This window comes from Grus americana, chromosome 14 (genome assembly GCF_028858705.1).
Source record: "Grus americana isolate bGruAme1 chromosome 14, bGruAme1.mat, whole genome shotgun sequence".
Lineage (NCBI taxonomy): Eukaryota > Metazoa > Chordata > Aves > Gruiformes > Gruidae > Grus > Grus americana.
This window is the reverse complement of record NC_072865.1, coordinates 1,748,073-1,758,432: the sequence shown is the minus strand read 5'-3', so window position 1 is coordinate 1,758,432 and position 10,360 is coordinate 1,748,073. Positions and strand designations below refer to the sequence as shown.

At 42.4% G+C, this 10,360-nt stretch overlaps 1 long non-coding RNA gene across 1 annotated transcript; it reads left to right on the top strand.

The window, feature by feature from the left end:
- The first annotated feature begins 32 nt into the window (after positions 1–32).
- On the top strand, positions 33–10,087 carry LOC129212714 (uncharacterized). Its single transcript, XR_008579270.1, has 3 exons — positions 33–557; positions 1,989–2,185; positions 9,888–10,087. It is a non-coding gene; the product is annotated as an uncharacterized LOC129212714 (long non-coding RNA).
- Positions 10,088–10,360: the final 273 nt, after the last annotated feature.

Here is a 10,360-nt window from a genome sequence, read left to right as displayed (position 1 = left end):
CCAGAGAGGACGCTCTGGGAGGACCGCACTTTCCGCCCTGGCTCGCCTGCTCTCGCGTTGCCATGGCACTGGCGGGGCGGGAGGCTGCAGGTCGCGGTGGGGTCTGTCACGGCCCCGCCGGGAGGCACAGGGCGGCCCGCGGTCCCCGTTCCTGCCGCCTCATCTCTGCGGTTTCCACCTCGTCCAGCCAGGTCCCCGCTGTCCGCTCTGCTAGTCCCGCAGCGCTCGGTCGCCACGGCACGGTGCTCAGCGTCTCCTCAGGGTGCTCGGCCCTCGGCGGCCCGGCCCCACGCAGCCCTCCGCCGGGCTCGGCCGTCCCACCCTGTCAGTGCCTAACTGCTGCTTCTCTCTCTCCCTTCAGTCAAAGTGTTAGAAGAACCTGCCTCCCACTTTAAAACTTGTAATTTTTCTTAGAAGGGATTGTTTTAAATACCCGAAACCAGCAGTGGAACGGACTGTAACTGAGACAGCCCATCTCTGACCGTGTGCGTGGCTGGGGGAAGCCGGCTGTTGAAGGCTTTATGGCGGATGTCGGCCAGCAGAAGGGAGCTGGAGAGGTGAGGAAGAGGCGGGTCATTGTTCCAGGTCTCTCCTGCCGCAGGGCACCACGTCGAGCTGCTTCAGCCAGCGAGCGGGCCTGACCGCCGGCGACTTTGGGATAGTTCCACATTAATAATTGAGTGTAGCTGCAGGTAGCCTGCTACAGCTTCTCAAGAGCTGTGCGACAAAGTTGGGAAGGATGATAGCTCTCTGCTCATAACATGAAGGCTCCAAAAAATGATAGAAAGAGCTAGATTTCAGTAAGGAATAATTAAACTCATTATCACTCCTAAAAAGTTGCAAGCATTTATTAACATATTAATCTTTAGCAGGTCAGATTTTTACATCCCACACTGACAGAAAAAGAAATCTCAGTATAATTGAGAAGATTAATTCTGCTACTGGTACGGTACATAACCATGGCTCAGTACTCCATTAAACATGAATCTCAGGGCTTGAGGATACTTATAAGTCCTGTTCGTGTTGTCCCAATGTGTTCTATACTTGATTGTAAGGAAATACAGTTCAGATGTATCTAGGAATCGTAAGGCAAATTCTTTCTCCCACTCCATTCAGCCCAAGAGACTGTAGTCTCTCCCAGCTATGCCAACAGCAGCTTGTATTTTTGGCTCCTATATCATCTCCTTATAGTCTCTGGCATGGGAGGAGAGGTCTAGGGATAGAAAAAAAAGAAGAGTAGCAGCGGCTGGAGCATTCTGACGGCACATACCTGGCAGGCAGCCCCTTGGGAACCTTTGCCAGCTGGCACAAATAGAGCAGCCAATATCCTGAATTCAGGGAAGCGAGGAATCTGGCTTCATGTATTGGCTTTATCAAAACTCATTGTTATCTCATGGCATCAGTTTTAAAATAGTATCTTAAATTTCATGACAAAAATCCTCAAGAAAACATTTTTAATGCTGAAATGTGATTACTTCTGCTATTACTATCCTGGAAGTACTTTATATCCAACCATTTTCAGTATCGATTCAGAACTATCGGAGGGACAATTGATAGGCAATAAGTGGGCATTCCACTGGACATTTACATTTAGTGGAATAGATGAACTGTCACCGATTTGTAGTGGTTTAGTATCAGCTATGTAGCTCTTTAAAATGTGCTTCTCGTGAGTTGGTGGCATTCATTCATTATATAAAATAAGAATACATATTATATTAAGTTCAGTAGAATCCAACTGTACCAGTTGGATCATTACTGTGTGAGGAACTGCAGAAAGAGTGTAAAAGGCAGCCCTTGCTGAGAAAAGCTCATACTTACCTCATACACAATGCAAAGTGGGAACACAGTACAACAGAATTCGGGGGAGAAAAAATAGGAATGTAACGGTAGTGAGAACAGATGGCTATACAAGTTTATATTTTAAGCAATTAATAGATGTCTAAAAATATGTCATGTATAATACAGCAATAAAAATCTGATGCTTTCAGGTGATGAGTATCTCGGGTCTTGAATGAGCAGGCATGTGACATAGAGGTGTTTCACCTCTGCTGGTCCTCGATCGAGTCAAAGCCAGGAGATCCCCGAGTCCGACCTTCCCACTGTGTGTCACGTCACAGTTACAACAACAGGGATGGTAACAACATCTGCTGGGTACAATGGCACCAGTTACATACCGACAGGGAAGGTAAGGTACTGAGGGGTTCTGTTAGACAACTCCAACTCATCGGGATTAATTACCATGTGACTAATTGTTGAATATTCTGGTAGATCCTGTCTCCAAACTCTGTTATTGAAACGTCTAAGGCTAGCGGCTATTCCTGTACGCATCATGTTTTCTTCTACATCTGGCACTTCTCGCGGTATCTAATCATTGTCCTGTTTTGGGTGATGCTCCACAGCAACCTGTGATTAATCCTATCTGGCACCTTAGCTAAATTCTGATGTGCGATGCTGGTATGTTATAAACACAGCAGAGTTTGGCCTCAATATTTGAATTTTGATGTCTGGCATCTCACTTTCAATGGAGCAAGTCAGACTGAAGAATTTCCTGGTTTAGGATTGACTAAGAAATTTCCTCAAAAATGCAAAATAGCTAAGAGCAGCTATTTATAATAAATTCCTGTCTGCTGATCCCTTTTTTACCTCAGTATCACTTAAAATCTTGGAGTAAATTACACACTGATAGCAATATCTGCACTCAACCTAACAACATTTGGTGCTTCTAGCACCTCTGCAACTCTTCTAATGATAATGCAGCAGAATGACTGTTTCCTAAATTTGCTGGTATAGCAAGATTTCCGACACATGTCAGATTACTCCATGGAGCGTGTGAGCTTCTCCTTACACAGAGTCATTAAAGATGTACCTTTTATTGGAACAATCCACTTCAAATCCTTCTGCCTGAGGAGTTTGAAAGTGTTCTTGTGAGTTCAATGTCATCAGGTTCCTACAGCCTGACATCTCTGTTTCCCAGCCAGTCTTTCATTCAGAGGTAATTCACCATGGGGCTAATGAGCACAGCAGAGGACGCAACTCTGAGACTCCCCGGATTAATGTGCAGAGTCATTGCACAGCGCTGGCTTCGCTCTCAGGTTCCAGGGAGCTGCTGCTGCTCAATGAACTGACTGTGCCCATAAATCCTGCTGTTCACATTCTGTTGCTATTTAAAGTTGCAGTGTCATTAACCTGTTTCTAAATATGCTGGGCAGGGAAATTACTTTCCAATATGTGCCTCCCTCTAGGCAGGAAGGGGAGGAGGTATGCAGACATCACAGGAGAAGAAAATGGGGGAAGTACGGAAGGTTCAGTGGCACCAACACTGAGCTGCCTTGTGTCAGCTCCCGAGACCCTTCTCGCTACGCTTCCACCCCCCAGCACTTTTCTGTGCAAGCATATTACTTACGAAACCAAGGTGTCAGACTTTTTGATAAGGGTCTATACGTGAAACTGGAAAAATGTTGTCAGAGCTTTCTTTCCATGGCTTGGGAAGGACTGAGTCCATGAACAAATGGTTAAAACTTCATTGCCAAGACTGCTGGCCAAGAGTGCCAGATACCCAAAACTCTGATCAGTCTTCCAAAATGAAAATTAAAACACAATTCAAATTGGACATAGAAATAATAATAATTTAAAAAATCAACAAAAAAACCAAACAACAAACCAACAAAAAAAAGCAACCAAAACAAACAACCCACACCGGCTACCGAATTCCTGTATGTAGAGCTGTTGGCATTTTCAGCATCGGAGAAAACTAAAAGTGAGAGGCAGAAACACAGAAGGTCCTTATTCAGGCAAAACTGTAGGCTGTAAAAAAATCTCCGTGATAAGGAACATAGTCAATAGATTTGAATCACTCCCTGTCTAGGATTTCCTGCCTCCACTCAGTTGTACCTTCAGTTAATGCAAGTTTACACAGGGTAGTACATTAAGGTAACACATTAGAGTTGGCCAGGTTGCTTTGCTTCTCTGCAGAGGAAACAAGCTCATGTGAAACTCTGTGTTACAGCTTTTGGGTACAGAAACCAGATCTTTTAAGTTTGGCTCAGGTACTGCTAAATAGCACTACAGTCGCAATGTAGATGCAACCTGAGATACTGGCAAGTCTTTTGTTCTGCTTTCAGTGTTTCCTGATTCAGGACAAAAAGTAAAAACTTTGACACTGCCTATGGAATAAAATGTCTGAAAGAAATGATCTTACCAAAACGGGTTTTATTTCTCTAAAGCTTTTCCTGATGCAATTCATTTGCCAGGGCACCTGGAGTTTGAATTTCCAGATAACAACCTAATTCTTGACAAGAAACAATGCCACACCTGTGGTAGAGCTGCAGACTGAAATCCAAGAGCAGGGCAGGGTGTCTGGGGTGGCAGAGCTTTACGTCAGGACCCGACAGAAAGTGCTTTAACAGAAAGTCTGGGTCAGCGCTGGGCTGCTGCGCGTTTTGGCTGGGTCTGAATCCACCAGGGGTTACTGAATCAAATTTAAATATGTAAAGGAAGGTTTTGTCAAAGCTTTTCTACCCTTTCCAGACACTGGTTGGCCTAATAGAATATATCGTCTCTACCTACAGAGACTTCCTTAAAAAAACCAGCCAACCTAAAATGAATAAAATCCCAACGTTTCTCTTTATCACAAAAGCAAAACCAGAACAGCCGAGTGAAACAAGCATTTCTATGATGGTTTTCTCGCATTGTGCTGACTGGTGGATTTCAGTGAAGCGGCCTCAGCACAGCGTGTTTCAGCACATCAGGGTAGGGAACTCCAGGTGAGATCCCGTCTGTCATGGTATTTCAGATGACTTGCTTGTGAGAAGCAGAAATATGGGAATCCCTTCCTAGGCATAAAATAAAGCAACACAAACTCAAAATCTTTCAGTTATGTTTCTCTCTCTTGTAACTTCCCAAGGAAGATGGGTTCCCTTGTTCCTTCTTCTGTATTTTCCTTGCAGTATGAATTGCTGAATGTATTATGACACGACATTTGCATGGTGAAAAGGGTCTCCTCTTTGAGCAGAGTCACAAAAAGTATTTGTTTCAATTACTTAACAGGTAATGCAAGATCTGACAAAAGAAAAATACTTGTGAAATATATAAAATTAGTGTCAGTATGGATGTAGGTCTGTTCTAGTAAAATCGATGCAGAAACTCAATATTTATATCGGTAACTAAGAGCAGACCTTGGCTCTATGTATTAAAAATCCAGGCTTGCATAATATCAGACTCCTTTGGTATCCACCATATAAACAGGCAATTAGAGGACAGTGCAGAAAGTTGAAGGAAAAACGATAGCCACGCTAGTTAGTGTTCACGTGAAGGAAGCTGTTTGAGCCTCAGATCAGATTAGTCTTCATTAGGTCAGCTGTTGTAAAAATAAATTGAAAGGGATAATGCACCCCAAAATTCTGTAATCTATATGGGTGCCCAGCCACAGTTCCCATTGAAATAAAAAGTAAAAAATAGGCTTTATTATTAGAATGCATTTAAATGAACTTAATTTATGATCTGTGAACTTGAGACAAACACCCCTTTTCTAGGGCAGGTAGCACTGGTGTAGCGTTGCTAAGGGACTGTGGTGGTGTTTATTCGGACAGTACCCTGGGTGAGTGCCTGCTGGGTGACTGCTCCCTGCTCCAGCCTACAAAACTCTGCCCTATTTTTAGACCCTCAGCTCACATTTCAGCGAACACTAAGTATCTCTGTGTGTCAACAGATCACAAACGTCTCCCGATGGAGCGTAAAGCACGTCGACGTAGCAGGGACGTCATTTGTGTGTGCAGTTTGTGGAAGCTTACATCATTAAATATGTCATTGGAATGCATTAAATCGATTTAGCATAAGTTCAGATGTTTTTCTTTCCTGGGCAGACAGCCAGCAGACCGCAGTGTACAGAGGAGGCTCATCGGCAGGCAGAGGGGCTCGGGATGGTGCAGCTGTGCTGCCTGGCTGGCAGTCTGAACCCGAATGAGACAAGAGGCGAAGGCTGTCACCCAGACCAAATGTGTTTGAGGGGGTTTGTGGATAGTCTGAATGGAGAAAATGGGGGCTGAGCTCCCATCCGGTGCCCAGCCACGGCCCTTTGCCCTTCTGAGACGGGCTCACAGGGCCGAACTCCAGTATTTGTCAACAGTACGAGTACAGGCGCCACAGGGAAGGGCATGACAAGGAGTGACAGCAGTCTCAGTCCTCAGTCTTTTGGGACTTTTGGAGTACAGAGTTCAAAGTTACCGACTGAGTACCACTGCCACTTCAGTTATCGTGGAACCATTTCACAGAATCCCATCTATACACCTATGCTGATTCATCTTTAAAGCTGACTGTTTTCTTCCTCCAAGCTCTCTTTAGCAGGCTTTCCAAAGCTTGATTGCTCCAGGATCCCCCTGATTTCTGAATTAATTTATTAGCGATCAGTTTATCCATTTGTTCACGTCAGCTGTTCTTTAGTACTTATTCCCATCCCCATTGTGTTTACAGGCAGTGATTGTATCCCCTTTTGTACTCATTCCACTCATACGAGGGCAATCTCCATCTGTAATATCGACTGTCCGCTCCCCTGACCATCACAGTGTCCCTCCTGGGGCTCTACTCAATACTTTTGAATGTGCGTGACAAGAACTAAGCCTAGTATTCCTCCACATACAAATGGCACTAACGCTTTCCTGTCTCAGGTGGAGATACCTCTTGCATCTTAAGATACTTTTTTCTTCATGTTTGCACAATACTTTCCACCCACAGCCATCCTCTGATCAGCCAGGTTCTGTGCAAGTCGCTCTCCTCTGCCTTTATTTCCTACTGATGAGCTTCCAGTTTCTAACAGATTTTTTTTGCTCTTAGTTCACGTGTGCATGACCTCAGTCTTTGTACCACTGAATTTCATTCCAGTCTTAGTACTCCAGTCATCAGGATCATGCAGTTTTCCATTGATAATGGCTCCTAATTTTGTGTGACATCAAAAAACTTAATCACGGGTTTAAAATTTCTCTCCTAAAGCATTGCATTCTGTGAAGGGGTGTACACTTACACGTAGCATTGATAATTTTTTTTCTTTAATGTAGCCACTGTTTCATATTTTGAAATTATATGACACCATCTTTATCAATATGTTAAAAATTCTTTCTGCTGGACTTGCAGCTCAGTTCAGCACCTCCAGAATTCAGTGGGGAGGCTTACACCGTAATCACAACCTGTCTGAATAAAGCCTCTCACATTTTGCTGCCACATTTCATGAACCAACAAGCTGAGAAGTACCTTACCTGTTTAAAATCCGTTCACGCAGGCAGGCTTCCCTGAGGCACTAATTTCCAATGTTAGGAAGTATATGCAAAACTATGAACTAGCCTTAATTATACAATTACGATGTATGCATAATACACAACATCCAGGAGCAAATAGTTGTTTCAGGAAACATTTGTATATTCTTTAGACTTACACATTTGTTGCTATAGTGCCTATCACTTTCCCATATTGTTTTTCTTGTATCCATTTTCCCTCCTTTTATCTATTTGCTTTTGTTACATTTCTTTGGGAAATTTTTGGTTGGTTGTTTTAGGTTTTGTTCGGTGGGCAATTATTCAGTTCTGATACTTCAGTAGCTGTGATGGCTGAATTTCTAAACACATGAAATCTAATTATCTTTCAAGTTTGATGGAAAACTACGGAAACCAGAATAAGAGGAAAATTTATCTTTTCAGCATATATATCACTGCAAATTGTTGAGATAACTGCACTGGTGAGAACGGGTCCTGAGTAACCTTCTGTAGCACTGAGTGGTAGGATTTTCTGAGAACTGTGTTATATGTGGTATGATTCATATCAGAGTTCGGGGCAACACGATACTCCAGATACCCTCAGCTGAGGAGATTGCAAAGCCCATTTCTATTTGAATATCCCAGAATAGCACGATGACCCACCCATTAGATGACATACAATGACTATTTCCAGCAGCCCAAAGAATAGTCAGGGACAGAGAGCAGCAAGGACTTATTTTAAGCCCATATTCGTTTTCATATTTGCCTGGCATTAATGAATTGCGAGACATGCCACTGTAATCAGACCCTGAAGACATGGGGCCACTGTAGTTGCAGATTTGCAGTATGTGAACACTTCCCCTTAAGTCAGCTATTTCACATACAGCTAATAGAAAAAGGAGGATGCTTAATCTGCCGGGCAAGGATTTATCGGTGAAGTTCCCCAGAGAAGTAAGTTTGGGGAAAGTCTTGAGGCTGCAGACTGAGATCTGGACTGACTAAGGCACAGAACAAGTAAACCACTGAAGGAAAGCATGGTGAGGATACTTCGAAGAACAGACAAAATCACCCATAGCATACAAATGAACAGCGATGCATCAGTCTTTTCCTCATTTTTTTATACCCATGGTTTTTGAGGATTACATATGTGTAATGCCTGCCACACTACAGAAGACCCGTTTGCAGCTCAGAGCAGTGAAATGGTATTGAGTATATCAACAGCAAATTATTCCTTCTTTAAAAAATGGCCGTGAGTTTTAAGCCACGTATTATCATTACATTTTGAATACATTCTCTGACTCATGTTTTCTTATATATAGCAGTTGTGGATCAAATATATAACTGAATTCAAATATATAATCAAATATATAATCAAATGAATTCAAATATATAATCAAATATATAACTGAAAGTCTTGAGCATATGATGCGATTATGAAACTTTAATGCTTTTGCTGTTTTGTTTACATTATCTTCAAAAGTCTAAGGATTTCTGAGACATTTTGTTCTTAGAATAGTTGTCATCTATTTTAAAAGAGACAAGCTGCATCTTTAACAGCCCGTTTTTGATGATTATTCTTCTGGCTCTTTCTCCTAAATTCAAAATAAAATTACTGTTTGTGATGAGAAAAGAGAACAAAAAGTATTCAACTATTTATCACTTTACTGATAAGCAGCTAAGTAGCAACATGCACAATATTCAAAATGACAAACACAGTATGTTTAAATAAGGAATATTTATGTGTGGTCGGGATTCATAGATTATGTATTTAAGTGCACAAGAAAATGGCAAGTTACTCGCTCAGAAGAAGACAAAGTCCATCTTGATGTAAGAAATTAAATTACTTCCTTAAATTAATGTGGCAAGGTGCTGTGCTACCTCATAGTTGAATTTTGCTTTGATATTTCTTAAAGTACCAAGACATTTCTTCTAGTCATACATCTCCGTTAAAAACAAATGCATCAGTGCTGCAAACCCAATTTGAAAATGTGCTAGGAAGCTTGTGAAAGCAATGATAAACATGCAGATTTCTCCCCATAATTTCCAGCACGTCAGGTTTATTTATTCTTGATTTTCATGGTCCAGGTCTTCTGGAATAATTAGATCCCATGACAGAGTTTTAAAAATACAATATAATAAATACCGCTGTTAATTAAAAGCTGAAGACCACTGAACTTCAAATTCATGAATTCTTGGCAATTCCAGGCCAGTATTAACTCAATTTCCAAAGTTCATGGACAGTTTAACACAGAAAGACTTAAACAATCCAATGACTTTGGCGCACGCCCCAGTAGAGGACCTATATATGGGACACCATGAAACAAATCCCAGCTTGGAAGTCATTTGAAACAAGTCTGCATGCTGTAGGCATGCTCCTTAAACATCTGCAGAGAATTGCAGCAAAGTTTTCTGCCTCTCTATTGGATCTAAGAGTTTGTATTTGTTTGCCAGGCGAGGGAACGTGAAGCAGCAGAGTCGCTGGGGCATTTGACTGCGCTGCAGCCGGGCAGGGACACACATCCGTGTGCTCCAGGGCCCAGGTCAATCGTACCTCTGATTGAACACACCGTGCTGCGGGTGGAGGGTACCAAACCATGGCACATGGGTTAGAACAGATAACTAAACTTGTGCCTCTTCTTTCTTTAGCGCCTTACCGTTGTACCGGGGAATGGACGGACATGCAACCGAAGAATGTGCTTATAGATCAGGCTGTGCATTATTCCAGACATTTTTTCTTCCCACTCTTTGTATCTCCTTTTTCCCCTCTCACTTTTCACTTCTCTCTGCATTTTACCCACTACATTGGCATAGGCAGGCTCCACTTCCCAGTTTGCTTTCGATGCTGACATAAGCAATAAAGAAATTAAGATTTACCTTTTGAGTATCATGTGGTTTTAGATCACTCTTCTGAGGGTAATTGTCACTCTCTAACAGCAGTTATCTCAGGCTGATACAAACTAGGCAGACAACAAACACTGGTTTGTTCTGAACTCCCACTTGGAAAGATCACTGCCACACCGAGGGCTAGAAATGTTGACCAAGGTCTGATCTCAGTGGGCATATCTGTATTGGAAATTGGATTCAGATGAGACAAAGATGCTTCTGTTACTCCAGTTCCT